Source organism: Anopheles stephensi, chromosome 3 (genome assembly GCF_013141755.1).
Source record: "Anopheles stephensi strain Indian chromosome 3, UCI_ANSTEP_V1.0, whole genome shotgun sequence".
NCBI lineage: Eukaryota > Metazoa > Arthropoda > Insecta > Diptera > Culicidae > Anopheles > Anopheles stephensi.
In genome coordinates this window covers 67,343,851-67,359,655 of record NC_050203.1, presented here as the reverse complement: position 1 = coordinate 67,359,655, position 15,805 = coordinate 67,343,851, and the positions used below count along the sequence as shown (strand labels likewise).

Sequence of the window (15,805 nt, the reverse complement as noted above, 5' to 3'; positions counted from 1 at the left end):
TCGACCGACCCTCGCCCGGTCGGATGCAGCAAAATTGGCACCAACACACTCCGTTGCCAACTTCATCTGGTCGCCGTGGTGGAGCTGGTGTTAAAAGAAAGATTTAAGCAACGAATACAAATGAGCCTTCGGCTGTGAGGGAGACACATGCACATGCAGAAATGCACTTCGAAAATGGTGGAAGAAATGGAAGAAAAGCAATAAGCAGAAGCACACTAATAAGCGCGGCGACATGCTCGTTTCGTCGTTATCCGGCTCCTGCAAACTGCCCATCAGATTTGGTGCCGAAACACGGGGTGCGGGATGTAGCCGCGTGGAAGTCGGAGAAAAGACGTAAAAGAAAACATAACATTCAAATTGCACACAGCACATGACTGCGCTTTCGTCATCGTTCGTCCGCTGTCGAAAGTTGTCTGGATATGCATTTTTGCGCAGTACGCAGTTCATTTTACGACTTGTTCGTCCCCCCGGACTGCATCTGCTGCTCCGACATGCACACACGCAAATTGCCTTTGTTGCTGAAGTGTGTGTGTGTGTGTGTGCACCAAGCTGATGGCACCAAGGGACACGGAGATCAATAGGAAAAGTGGTCGAATGTGTGTTCACAAACCAACAAAACTAACTTGGTCGAGGGTGACAAAGTTATAAACTACTTTTGCGCACTTGTGGGCCTGCCAGCATCGACTGTGTTCTGCGAAATGCATTTGTCGTCGAAACTACATTATGGCCGCATGGCAATTATAACCGGTGCTTACTTACACCGGTCGTTCATTTTATTGGTATGTTTTCAAATGCGGCAGTACTCTCCGCCGCAATAAAGGTTGCCCGGCTGCACTTGGCTAATACATACATAAAACACCATGTGTGCGATGTGGGTAAGAATTGTTTACTTTCGGTTTCGGTAGATAAACCATACTTATGTGCAATTTCTTCCTCCAGGAATAAGTTTGCGACTCTTGATGGATGGATTCTACAGAAGGATAGTAAAATTGCAATAAAATTCCACTGCAAAGAAAGCTTGTATGATAAGTCTTCCTTAACTCTTCAACCTTAAGAGGTTTAGGACTACCACTAGTAGCTTCCTTGACTACGTTTTCCCTTAGGTAGATAGCCAGTCGATACTTGGACCGAAACGGGTACCACACGCTACCGTCCGAACACCAGGCAGATCAATAACGAAAAACGAGAAAAATATGTTTAATTATAAATAAGACCATAGAAGTTCAATAATAGTTATCAATTCAATAATGTTTATACTATATGCAAAAAATCGTATTTTAATATGTTAAACTGATAATAGTTTGAACAATAGAAGAGCTAGAATATTTTTTACGAACAAAAAATTTGCAAACTTCAATAAATACTGTCCCAGAAAGTAATAAATCTATAATGAATTTCTGTAGTTAATAATATTTTATTTATATTTATTTATATTTATAGTTAGACGGCTTGGCGCCGTATTGACTTTAGTTAATAATATTTAAAATATTTTTTTTTACCAAAATTTTCTTTAATTGATAAAAAAATATTTTTCAATGTTTTCAAATGTTTTAAATACGTTTTCATACTTTATCTCTCGATGTGTGCTGCATGATGATAGGGTTTCGATCTTTTTAGTGGAAACATAGTGCTATTGTTCTTCTTCTACTTGGCCTAACGACCTCTTAGGTCATATGCCTGCCATTTCTAGCTTACTAGACTTAATGATACCAAGTAGTTAGAAAGTCACTGCTCACTACGGGGGTACGGTCCGGATGGGATTTGAACCCCGGACCCTGTCGTGTGTTGTGCGCCGTTGACGCCTCTATCACCGGGCCGCCCCATAGTGCTATTATTAGGGGAGAAATGCAAAGCGATTGTGGAACGTTGCGATCAGCTGTGGATGTTCTCTCCACAAGCTTAATTAAGTTTAATATAATTAACCAACTCTGTTAAACTTTATCATTGCCAAATTGTCATTCGAATGTTTGTGTACATGATCACATTCGGAACGGTTTAAGGCGAATATTAGATAGAAAGATTCTTTTAATTACTATTTCATTAAAACAAAATAACTATAATATTCCACAGAGGGGATTGCCAAATTCTCCTAAATGTATGCAAGACTCTATAATATGATATGATATCAAAATTCCACTGCAGACTTTTGGTATTCTACTATCCATTTGTAAAATTCCTCTGAGTGATTCGAAAGATCCTGTTTGTGGATATAACGCTTTTTGTAAAATTGAGCTTAATAAAATCTAACCATGTTCAAGCAGACCGTTCAATTATAGAATTTCTCTGTCCTTTTATGTGTTAAAACCTTTTTTCCTGAATAATTGTGACTTTGGAAAATATCTCCCTTAGAGTAACCCCCATCCGAGGTTCAACCGATGGCATTTTCTTTTCTGTCTTCCCCAACTTTTCTTTCGCCGCTTTCCTTTGGTTCAGTTTCGCATACTTTTATGCTTTCTGGTGCAGTTTGCCGATATCATCAACCGACGACGACGACGACTGCTGCTCTGCTCTATCATTCCCATAAAACGGGCTACGTTTTCCGGTTTGGTGGCGGTTTGTTATTATCAACGGTTGTTGCGCGTCCACCCCAGTTTTTGTTTTTGCGTTTGGTGGAGCCCATTTTTCTTTGCATTATTTTTGGGTAGAATCGGATGTTTGTAGTGTTGCGCTCCGTTTTTTTTTGTGGTAGTACACACAAGAGTCAAGTGTGCGTGTGTGTGTACGAAACCGAGCAAGGAGGAAGCGAATCCGATAAAAGAAGCGATTATTGTGCAAAATAAAGAGGAGAGCAAAGCAAAGCATGCTCCTCGAGAACATATCGCGTAATCGCCGCCACCGCCGCACTGGTTTTGGAACGGTAAAATAAAAGCAATCAGCAGTTATTATGGGGCCGCAATCGAAACGGATGCTTCACCTTTTTGTTCTCCCCATTCAACCCTTCGTGCGCTCGTACGTTCCAAGGTGAGGGCGAGCCCTTTTGGGTCATAATGGGCAGTGGTGGTGTATCATTTGCCAAAGTTGGTCCTGGGAAATGGCAAATCGTGCGGCAGAGTGAGAGTTGAGTCCCCCGATGCTCTGGTCGGAGTGGGTGAGGGATTGTGGTTTTGATAAATGGACATTAATGCTTCCAGGCGATGTGTTTTCGGTGTGTTTTTTTTCCTTGTTTAGGGGGTTTCGGCATTCAGTTCAGCTACATAATCGCGCTCGTGTTGGTCCGTTTAATGTTATGGCACATTGAGGAAAATGATTTACTACGGCCACCACCATCATCATCATCATCATCCATTCGTTCGGTCAAGAGCTAAGCTTTGTCTGAGAGCATCTTCAAGGTTTTTTTGTTTGTAAGATTCTGATAAATTCTGACCTCTTAGCTGTATTGATAGATTATTTATTCCCCAAAGCTTAGTAGAATCCATCCTTAAATTATTCAAAAATATATCCTGAAGTGTCTTATTAAGCTGTACCTGAAGAGGCAATCATTATGGTGAGGAAATGCTTTGTAGACGCTTTGATGCTTAATTAGTATGCAAACAGGCTTCTAATATCGAATTTCTATCACCAAGCTCTTGTGAGGAAAACGCTATAAAGAAGTCTTGGTTATAGCTTTAAACTCGAGCAAGCATGTCATTACCTTCCTTACTTGTCATCTCACCACTACACCTCGTTCGACTCTGAGCTGTGGCCCAAAACCTCATATGTTATTAATTATTGACCGATGCGTATCTGGTTGCAGTAATGGCGTTTGCTCTGGTGGTAAGTTTCGCATAAGAGCTCTGCACCCTGCTTTACGCTTCGGTTCGGCTTGCTTCCGCTGCCTGCACTTGCTACGGATGACATGTTTTTCTTTACGGTCCTGGTTCATGTTTGGAGCTTATACTTTCCAGCTTATGCGTTTGCGTGAGTATTTACGATGTTGTACAACGGCCCGGCGTACATCCGTTTGTAGTGGGTTTCGGCCGAGTACTGGCAGAGTGAGGTTGCCGCAGAGGGTGCCTTGTGTCACCAAATAGCCCAAATTTCACCGGTCTACAGTTTCCGGTGGTTGTTTTTGGTGGTTTTGGGTAAAGTATTTAATTTTTTTCCCCGTTAATTCGTTTCTTGCGCCTCGTCGTAAGCGCAGTGAGAAGTGACCTGGCACGAAGAAGAAACTCTTCAGGGTCTACACGGTTCGATTCCATTCAAGGAAGGAGTTTTTTGTTTCTCCTCTCGTTCACGTCGTGTAAGGTTCTCGGGGTTTTTTTTTAACCAAATAAATCACTTGTCCCTGTACCCGGAGACACTTGTAAGGTCTCTTACCATTCCCTGGCTGACGGTAGAGCATCGATCGGGAAGATTGTCTTGAGATCTTTGGACCGATCGATCCCTTCTATGGGCTGAGCATTGTGATCTTGTACCACCACCGGGCCAGGGTTACATGCTGGTAGTCCGGGGATGAGATTTAGCCTTTTTTTCTTTCTTTGCGCATTGCACAAAGGTTCCCTTTCATCTTGACGAAGCTCTACGGTTCGCTGGCAAACGAAGCAGTAAGTTTTGTAAGATAATCTTTCATCTCTCGTCTTCCCGGGAGTGGTGGCGATGTCCGGAGGAATTCCATCTTCACGACGACAGTGACGATGGTTTGGTTTGGTTCTGTGTGCGTGCTGTGCTGCTGGACGACTGGTGTGTTTGTTCCATACCTTTACCATCCAGCAGTCCGGAGATCCTACCGTCAAGACGCAGGTTCACGTCTTCCCTCTGGTCGGTTCTGTTAGCTTTCATCAATTTCTCTTCCCAATAATTTTGTTGGTGGTGTTCCAGCTGCAGCAGATCCATCCATCCATCCAAACCATCCATTCTGACCATTCTATCCCATCTTTACTGACTACGGGGTTTTCTTGTGCTTCCAGCTCTCTTTCTTCTCGCTGCCTGCTGCTGCTGGTCGTCACGCAAACCGCCGCGAACCAGAAGATTCCAATCTTCTTCCACCCTACCATCCCGTGGTGGATCCGCGGTACGGAACCCGAAAGAGAAAAGCCGTTCTATAATTTCACATCAGTTTCGGTAAGAAAAGGCAAGAACCGGAGAGGCATCCATCCCGTGTGCTGTGGTGGAAGAATAAATAAAATCACCCGAAACGGTTCGGGAGAGAAGGTCGGTGGTGCTGCTGCTGGTGTGTTCGTACTACCCGGTGAGGAACAAAACTTGGCCGAGCAGCGAAAACCGGCCATAAATTGCGTCGTTAGGAGCTAAAGTGAACTTCAAAGTTATTACGCAGCGAGGTAAGTATACGTCGATACGGCGTGAGGTAAACAGAATGGTGTGTTTTTGTTCTGCGTGTGTTTGTGTGTACGCACACGTACGCACACCCATCTACTGTTGGGTTTGCGATTGGTGTGTAAAAGTTTTTAGAGGGTTTTCGGTAAAAAACAGCAAATGTTGCTTTAGACAAGTCGTTAACATTAATTAAATTTTAATTTGAAGGGTAAATCATGGTCGCACAATCGAGTTGCACCTTTCGAACTGCGTCTCTCAAGGGTAGGCGAGTAGGAAATGAAGTTTAAGTTTCATTTTGCTCGTCCAAAAAAGATCTTCAAATAATGATAGTAGTAATCAAAGGTTCTGTTCCTCTCATCATGGGAAAATTGATACGTTAGCCTATCGGTTATTGGAATTCAAATATGTCCGTACTATAACTGTGGCGTATCTTGGATCAAACCATCCAAGACCACGAAGGACTGATCTTCCTTAGATTAATAGTCAGTCTTGTTCAATCTTGATAGTTTGACAGAAAACTTGATAGTCTATCTACATTTCTGGTCGAACTATTCCAGAGGTACTATTTTCCTATATACTTTATGGTTGTCCTTTACGCCAAAGACAAATGTATACGTAGCGAATATTGTTTTGTTTCTTTTGTTGCCTTAAATAATCCTACAATTCCAACCCGGTTGACTTATTGGTTACTACCTCCAAACGCTTACTCAATCAAGCATTCGTCACATAATATTGGCATGAAATGCAGAACAAACTAATAAGGTTAACGAGCATAAAATCAGCCAGCGACGACGGGTTGTTTTATTTTTACACTGAAACTGTATGGTGTCCCTTCTCCAGTACGTTGTAACTCTTTGAACTATGCTAAGGCGCAACATTTATGTTTCATCTGCGAACTGATTTACTGCTGCTAGCCGAGAGGCAGCAGCCTGCTCGTCGACCGCACGCTGAAGCACGTTTTACGATGCGCAACAAATTCCGCTTACTTTGCGGGAGAAATCTAAGAACACGGCCAGCACAACCACCGGCCATAAACACAGACACACAAGCGTTTATGCCCCCAGAGCATATGCACAAGACCTAGACCATCCGCCCACGGACGAAGGTGGGATTCCACCACGGATCCCGGCTCCCTTAGCATTGGTTAGCAACGGCATTCAATGTTTCAATGTTGCGGCCTTCCGTACCAGCAAAGCAGCAGCATACTTTCTATGGCAATCGAACGCAACGAATCCATTAGCCACAGAGTTGCGCCAGTTGCATACGCCCAACCCCGGGCAACATGATCTCCTTCATCATCATCATCGTACCCCTCCACCATCATTGGTACGCCGCGGGAGAGAAACTAGATTGGACCGACGACGACGGCGAGATGATGAACTCGGCCGGATCTTCCTTGTGTTTCCATCAGGTTTGATCAGGGCCGAGCTCCATCGACAACGAAAAACCCGCTTTTCCGAGACCCTTTCTCGGTGTGGTGTGATCTGGCGAACAAAAAAAAAAAGGTCGTACCACCCATAACCGCCCATCGATATCATCAATCTTGTCGCCAAAGTGGCGCGGCGGCACTCCGGCATTATTATTGCGGTGTTTCGAAAGGATGCTTCCGTGAATAGTGGCGGGACGTACGGCTCGGTGTATAATTTCTCCGACAAACTAATTCATAAAATCCCGCTGTTCTGCCATAGCTCTAGGGTGGGAGGAGGTCACGGGAGGTCCTGCAAATCCTGTTCTGGCAGATAATAAATCTTGTATTGAATCCACACTCGCTTACGACGATCGTGGTGTGGTGGTGTACGTGGCCGAATGCAGGGAGCTTTTGTACGTAAATCACCTTTCGTCACCTTTATTCTACCTTGATGCCGCCTGGGGGGGGGGGGGATACCTCCTTCGCGGTACCACCTTCCTATTGCACGATCAGATAAGAAAATCAAACGAAAACATCCTTTTTTGTGGGTCAAGCACAAACAAAATAGAAAGCATCATCGTACGATCCCGTACGTTCGCCACTGGTGCTTCTCGCAGCTGGCGGATTATTACGGTGCTGCACACAGATTTACCCACACCCGTGCTTCGGCCGATTCGGCACACACAAATCAATAAACAAACTGATTAGCGTTCATCAACAGTTGCAGAGCACCGTAACCGGAGTAGTAAGTTGGAGCTTTCGGGACGACGACGGTGGTGGTGGTGGTGGTGGCCATTTCATGACAAACCTTGCGCTAGCCGTAATGAAGTGGCAAAGCATGAAGTTGTTAGTCTGGTCCGTTAATAAAGCGTGCTGTGTGACGTGTGAACGTAAATACAGTTTCATTGAGATATTTCTTTACTTGGTTTCACTATTTCTTAAGTAAAACGCACATTGTAAAATGAACGGCATGGACAGTTTAAGAAGTTCACAGGCACAAATTTTTTTTAATCTATCACCGAACACAGCTAAGTTAAGTTGCTATCTATACCTCATTTCATGTAAGAATTATTCATCGCCGAAAGGTATTCATAAATGTCAGTGAAGAATCGAAGGCCAAGTTAGGCGGTTTAGTTCCTTCGGTTTTGACCAGCTACAGAATCCTCGATACCGATCACAATTTATTGCAACTCCATCTTAATTTGAGCCTACCAAGTCTCCTCTGTGGCATGCTAGGGGCGGCCCGGTAGTAGATGCGACAGCCCCGCCAATCTTCACACAGCAGCACCGGGGTTCAAATCACCTCTGGGCCGTTCTCTCCATAGTGGTGAGGACTGACTATCCAACTATGTGGTATCATTAAAGCTTCTTCTTCTCCCTTGGCACTAGAATCTCGAGAGGTCTCGGCCTGTCTCGGAAAGAGGGCTCTTGTGACATCACCAGCATATTAGAGTCTATCGAGTCTGATACGCTACGCTTCATATACTTTTATGTTTTTTGTATTTTTTAAAGATGAAATCTCTAATTAAATGAAGACAAATTTGTTTTGATGTGCTATTACTAGACTAGTGCTAGACTGTGATTCGGTCAAGGCTACCGGATTGTTCAAGGAACTGTCGACCGCATCGCTTTCTAAAAGTTTTATACTAAATCTGCTCTCTAGAACATCCATTAGCACAGTATCATTAAGGATGGTAGCGGTAGATGCCCACATCATTAAGCTAATTAATTGTGTTAAGGTTATGCTAGACGCTGAAGCTTTGCTTTTACAGTGAGTAAGTATAAGCACAAACTTCAGTTTGATCGATCATGTGTGCTAAGATCGGCTAAGCTATTAGGTTATATAAAATGAGTTGCTAAAATAACCAAAAAGGATTCCATAGTTCCATGCCTTCCTGCTTGAAGCTTTTGCCAAGAGTTCATGACCACCATGACGGTAGCCATCGTACACCATTATCGTTCCAGGCTTGATTGAATGATGATTTGCAGAATCAGTGCCCGTGTTGTTCTTTCGGTGCCGCATACGAAGGGGGATCGATCGGATGCGGATGTTGTGTGGATTGTGCGAATCACGTAAGCAACTCGGAACCCTTTCCGATCGGCAGCTACCACCACCGCAGGGTCGCAGTGACAGTTCACGATCACGGTGTAAAGGTGTGTAGCAACGGTAAAGGACGTCGTCAAATAAAGCTAGCCGCGCTAGTGTCGCAATGCCACAAAAGCTTTCTTGAAAGGGGTTGTTGCGGGTGAATGTGTGAATTACGTTGATAATTTGCAACAATTTAGCAAGCAGGCCACTTTTGTTGTATGCGAGCTTTCTTTTCGATTTCGACGATGCAAAATGAAACGAAGCGGCGCTCTGGCTACTTCCGAACGGCGGTGATCCTAAAAAAAACAGGGGTAGTAGCATTTTGGTAGAAATGTACCCTTTTCTGCGTCCCTCTTCAACCGCTGTACACTCCGACAGTGACAGCTGCCGCTGGAAGACATCTTTGCCCGCCCGTATAATGAAGATAAGGGTGTCCTCGGTCGGGTCGGCTTTCTTACCCACTGCGATGAAGTTCGTGATTGTGCAAGAGGTTCGATGCGCCACCGTTGAGACGGGTGTCTCCTCGTTCCGCGGCCGTTTATCTCGTACGGTAATCGAAAACTTTCTCCCGAAAGTGGGGGCGCTACGAAACTTTCCTGCGTGAAATTTATTCAAATCGGCCGGTGCTTTACAATGGGCGATATTAGTCTGTTTTGGGTGCAAACGTTGGACAACTAATGTCTAGGTCCGAGGTTGAATGATCGTTGACGTAGGGGAATGAAGGATCAGAGGTATGGGATTGCTCTAAGGATGCAGGCGTAGAGAGTAGCATTTTGTGTACGAGTTAATTTATTATATTGTTGAGCTTTAACTATTTCAATGCACTCAAATGATGCCTTGCTGTGGCTGACGACATGGGACTGGCACCAACCATTCCTATCCTGACCATTTCTCCATTTTTGACCTTTTCACCTCTCAAGGATGTAGAGCCAACGAAGAAGAGATATTGTTGACAGAGCTTGTTTATCGATTTATTTTTATTCCTCAATAAATTATACGTATAAACTACTTAACATGATGTTAAGCTTAGTTCAAAAATCAACATTAACGAGGAACTTGCAGCAGCAATAGAAAGCACTGTGAAAGTGCCATAAAGCTACCCATCGCCCATAAATTCTTTACTGCCCTCGGTAAGGCAAGGGAATGTAAGTAGCGAAATCAAATGCATGCAAATGCATCTGGTGCTGCAACTCACCAGATTGGCATCTGACCGTCGGACCGTAGGAAGCTAATCTGAAATCTAGCTTTCAACTGACAGCCACCGCCGAGTGCAGGCGTGTTGTTGTTGTTGTTCTGGTTTTATTGCATCCTGCACTTTCCAGCGAAAAAGAGATTCGCATTTGCGATACTAGCAATTTACTGTTTAAGGAGTGTGAAAAGGAAAGCAAAGTTTGCACACTACACAAATGCGGCGTTCAGTTCACGCATGTGTTAATCCTCAGGTCTCTGGTTTTGGTTTTTACCACTCAAGTATTGTATTAAACGTTGGTCTACGTTATTTGATGAGAATTCTCGTTAAATTGGAGTTAGTTTTAAATATTCTTACTGGTTTAACTCTTATTATAAAAAAGTATTCGCCAAACTCGCCCAATTTCGCGAATATTTAAGTGTTGTAAGTTAAATTAATTAGAAACAAAAAAAAAATCATAACACAAATTAGCATAACTGAAGCAAGCCATTAAATCCATTAATCGCTAACGACTTCCCACTAGGGGTTTATCGTCCTATATCTATGGGGCTTTACTACTGCTAGCGCACTCCCGTGCCAGTTATCTATAGTGCTGCTCGTTCGTGCTTGATTAACCGCGCTAGAAAAATACATCGCCTTCCGTGCATATCGCAGCGCTTAACTCAATAGAGCTTATTGATTTTAATTCTGAACTTTGCACGATCCATTACCACGCCCTGCATCCCCTGCACCCTGACAGCGAAGGGCCAACCCAACGCGTGCCCCGGCCAACCACCAACGCCGAACCTCCACTTAATTCTATCGCGTAAGGTTGGCGCGAACATGGGAACAAACCCTGATGCCTACAGCAAATCCAATCGAGACCCGGCAATCGCCAACAATTGGATTGCGAATGCAATTTCGTGAGTGCATGATGGCAGTTACCGTCCGTGTGGATCTCGTGCCCGTTCCCACACCCCCCCCCCCCCCCCCCTACTCGGGTGCGTTGGATGCATCGCCAACGTTCTGTCTGTTTGACTGTCTGCCTGTCCGTCCCGTCTGTCTGCCTGTCTACCCTGGTGGTTTTGTCTATGTCGGTGTCGGCAGTGGGGGGATTTTGGGGTTGTTGAAAGTCGGGGTGCAGTTGATGTACCGGGCACCAGGACGAAATATGAAACAGCGGCGTGTTCTTAGGCACAGCACAATATTATGTGTGTGCGTTCCTGACGCAAGCATAATGCGAACGCCGATACTCTGGCAGTACTCTCGAGGACATATGGATACTGCCCCGTTCGCCGGCTTGACACACTTCACCTTGCGCCGGCTCGCCGTAGCCGCTCGGAGTGGTCTTCCGTAGCGTTGGTTATTTGACTTAACGGTACCTGTAACACGTGGGTCATCCATTTATTCAGTTCCGTGCTGTCGAGGGTGTTCGAAGCACAAAAAGCACACCACCACCACCCAGAGCAGACATAGAGGCTACTGGCGCGCGATGTATTGCAAATTCGCGCACCACACAACAATATGCCCGGAGCGTTCTGCGATTTACGATGCGAACTGGTTCACGAACTCTGGCGAAGAATAGCGATTTACTTACGTGGCCGCGACGTGTGTGTGTTCTTTTTTTGTTTGCCGCCGTATTGAGTGGGTATCGTCGTGAACGGGAAGCCAAATAGCGAAGGTTGCGTGGATGTCGTTTGAGCGGAAGACATTTTTGAATTTTGGTGACGGGGAATAGACGGTTTGTTTGTATAATTAACAGTTCAGGAGAGTGGTGCTGCCAGGTGGTTCTTGTTAATCAATGAGATCTTAGCGAACCTCATGAGATATCGACAAAATGCAAAATAATCTCAATTTACCCATATTTCGTTGTATCTGCTCCCTTGTCGGAAGTCCGAAGTAATCACTCTTATCTAATTCGTTCCACAAACAGCTTCATCCACAATACATTTACCGCACCGACATTCAATCATCCTGCTGACATGTCTATCTATCAATTTGCAACACGACTTTTATGCACATCTCAACTGTGCGTTGGTAGTTCGCCCCGAGCGCTACGCCTTTCTACCGACGAGAGTGCATCATGGCGTAGCATCTCCGTGCAAGCAATCGGATTGATGGCCTTCGTCAATCTTGTGGCCGCGGCTGCCTTTTATCAGCATCAATCCGACTGCTGTTGCGATGCCGGGATGTGGGGGGGTTTTGCCTTCGTTGGCGCAAAAAGTCATCCAAAGGTCGGGCGGACGCGGGATAAGGCTGATAAGGACGATGCAAATGGAACGCTGGCTCATTCTGATGGGCTCGTTCGGATGGGTAGTGGTAGCAATAGTAGCTGTCGTAGCTGATAGGAACGGTGGTTGGTGCCTTGATTGGTGCCGCCTCCCCTTGCCGGGTTGTGGTCCTTGATGGGCGGTAGGTCGTAATTTTTGAAACAGCACGTAAATGCGTCTCTTGCGGTTTTGTTCCAGAAACATGCTACAATGTTGTCAGCTAGGTTCGCTGAAGAGTGCTTTCTTTTTTGTTGTGAGAAAGCCGCTATCATCTTCTCGGTAAGCCGTCATGTGGCTAAAATTGGACGTTAATCAGTAATGTCTTGATGAATAGTTTTGTTTGTTGCTCGGAGTACGTTGCGTGAGGTCGGGAAGCAAATTGGATCAAGCTGTTCTTAGATGTACTTTAGCTTCATGGACATTGCATGGCTTTTGTAACTAGGATGATCTGGGTAACTTTAAATGTGAATCTTATTCTGAGAGATACAAGCGTGCTAAGCCAGCATTGGGAGTTGTGAATTCCTGGAAATAATTATACCCCTAGACCAACTGATTTATGTCGCATATAGACTACTCTTACTAGAAGTCTTTCTCAGAAACGATTTCAAGATAGTGTTACCTTGATTTCTATTCTGAAGAAGCATCCCATCCCATGCTCCACCCATAATGCGTCCGAGTCCGGCCATTAGCTAAACTAATTTACCTTTTCCCGGGGATAACATTGAGGCCAATACTGCTACACAAGTTGGTTTCAGAACACCTTTCCAACCCCGCGCTGCTGCTCTCTGTTTAGTGAACTCTTCCGCCCCGCGCTTGTCTCGTCTCACGGTTGACGCTGACAAAGTGAAAGAGGCTTCGCGCCCCAGTTGCGCGCTTTCTAACGCTTTTGCGCTACGATTCGTCTCTTTTTTTTGCGAGCCTGCTTTTTCCGTGGCGAAGCTTTTCGAAAGGGCGCGTCTATCTGGAAGAAGGTGTAAAACAGATACAGGCAGGTAGGGAAGCTAGGAACGACGGTTTTGATAGATTGGGCCAGTGTGTGTGTGTATATATGCAAACCGGGGAGTGGGCCCGGAAAGCTAAACGAGCGCACTCGCCCTACACCAAAACTCTCCCCGTGGCGCTCGATGGAATAGTTTGATGGCTTCTTTCCACCTCACACTCTCACGCTGCCGCACCTCTTTCGCTTGCCGTTTCTCCGTCCGTGTAGGTTGTTTTCCCCGGGTGTTTTTTTTTCCTGCACTCTAGTGTGCCAACAAAATCCCCGAGCCGAGCCAACACAACCACCGATTCGCAACACAGAGACCGAACCGATGGCTCAATCGCGCACCAACCGTTCCGCCATGCCGTGTGTCAGCTTTTAGCGAGGTTAATGTATTCCTGTCGCGCTCTGCTTTCGCATTCAAAATCAACACCACCCCCCGGTGATCGGTGTCGCGAGGGGAGCACTAGATGCGCGCGGGGATCCGATTCGAACAATGGTCGATCTATTGGGGAGGGCTGCTCGTCTTTTTTTGTTGTTGGTTTGGTTCCAATCCGGTGCACTAGTACTGCTGCTGCTGCCCGGAGCATTATTTCAAAGCCCCTGGTTCTTCGCGTTCCCGATCGGTCTTCTTGCTTGATTTATGTCACAACAATTGACTCACGGAGGATGTGTCCTCGTACGGCATGGAGGCATGTTGTACGTTATCTGTTTACGTTTGGTGCATGTATGACTTTTTGGTGTTGTTGCTTGTTTTGTTGTTTACTTTTGTCGGTCTTTTTTTGTTTGTTCTTCGACGTTTGTTTTTGCTGCTGTGCTGTTTTTTGCTCTCATTATTATTTGTATTGCTCTGTTGTGTTTGTTCAACTTTTACCTTTTACGCTCTGGTTTTTCATCAGCTTCTGCGTGAGTTACTTTTTACTCCTTTTTTTCTTATCTTGTATTCTCATATGTTATTAATGTTAGAGTTTTCGTTTTTTTTTTACTTGGTTTCTGTTCAGTTTCATTATTCTTATGTTTCAAAAAACTTTTTTAATATTTTTAAAACTTCCTTAATTTTAATTTCGTTTTTGTTATTTTCAATTTATGGTATAATAATAGCAAAAAAAATAATTTTTTATTTAAAAATTAAATTAGAAATTTTATTTTCATTTTTCTTATTTTTAGTCTAAAAATAATGGTTTAGTTACTTTTTATTCCGTTTTTTATTTCAAAACAATAGATTTTTTTAATTTAATTACTAACTCCTTTACCTTATTCATTTAACAAGCTTAATTATTCTTTTATGATATTTTAATTTATAATAAAAAATGAATCGCAATCTTTTGTACTCACCGCATCCCAAAAAAAGAAGGTTCAATAAACACGATGTTTGCGACATGTACATACACATGACAACACGACATTTGTAATGTCAAACTGCATTCAATTCTGTTTGGAAGACGTAATGCCAAGACCTTAGCCATATCATAGTCAATCCTCCATATCGGGCAATGCAAACCATCCGTTCGAACCCTGTTTAAGGTTATGCGCCATGGCTATGCCCAATCCGATAGCTCACCAAACGTAGCTTTTGCTTTTTTGTGTGTGTGTGTGGCTAGCGCGTTGGTGCGTGCTTCTATTACAACGGCAACGTGACATTTGTTTTTTCCGCTCTCTCTCTCTGTTTAGAATATTTAGAATGTGTGTTTGTTGCACCCGAGCCCTTCAAAAAGGCAGATTTCTTCATCGACGCCCGATGCAGAATTTGCAAGTCCTATGGCCGAACCCGGGTGGTGAACGGTGGTCAGTGCTTGTGCACAGTCAGTGGCTGGCGCTGGGAGATGAAATGGAAAATTCCAATCCGTTTTGCACAATCCGATGGCATCGTGTCGCACCCCGGGGGGGGTTTAGTACCGGGCAATGGACTTACGGGTGAATGAGTTAGTTCGGAGCATGAATTAATGAACTTGCGCGGATGGGCACCGTGTTGTGAAACAATATTTTATTCATACAGCGTTACCGTCGATGAGCTTTGGCCGTAACCAACGCGCACATAAATCCCTTGACGAGAGCTGTACCGACGCCTTGCCCCATCTGGTGAGTTGGTGCGGAAATTTTGCGAAACATTTAAATATGTGGACAATAACGATTTTTTTCTCCCGCGGTCAAGAAGGCATTTCCATTTGGTTGGAGAAAACTGCAAACTACCTTAAATTAGTTCACATTTCAAATTTGTCACCTAAAACCCCATCGGCTAGATGATGGTAATGTTCGCTGGCGAAAAATGGTGCAGACAATCGTCGTGTACCAGCAGCATCGTGGTGTTTGGACTAATAAAAATGGGTTATGTTGGTGCTCATTGTTTTCATTGTTTGCATAGCACTCGCAAGAGCAAGAGAAAGGTGTCTGACTCGGGCGTGATTGAGCTACAGCACACATTAGCTCGTGGAACAAGGCAGGCGGGGCTTTTACATTGTTTGTAAATTGACATTCTCTTGTGATGGTGGTTGTTTTGTTCGAGCTGGGGAAAAGGTATTTTACTGCAGTTTTTCATGTTCATTAGAATGTTGAAGCTGTAATTAAATTTCGCTTGTCTCTCTTTTTCTCTTATCTAATAGTCTACTCTATATAAAAATGTTTAATCATGTTTGAGTTA

The 15,805-nt window shown here is 44.4% G+C and overlaps 1 protein-coding gene across 5 annotated transcripts in view; it reads left to right on the top strand.

Annotated features, from left to right (window-relative positions):
• The window catches only part of LOC118511782 (inositol-pentakisphosphate 2-kinase), a 97,904-nt gene that overhangs the window by 60,755 nt on the left and 21,344 nt on the right, over positions 1-15,805 (top strand). For 4 of the 5 annotated variants that reach the window (XM_036055295.1, XM_036055292.1, XM_036055293.1 and 1 more), the window contains one exon: positions 4,887-5,258. The gene's annotated coding sequence lies outside the window, so the exon portion shown is untranslated. Of the gene's footprint in view, positions 1-4,327; positions 4,738-4,886; positions 5,259-15,805 lie in introns of those variants that run through there. The other variant, XM_036055294.1, reaches the window with a different exon arrangement.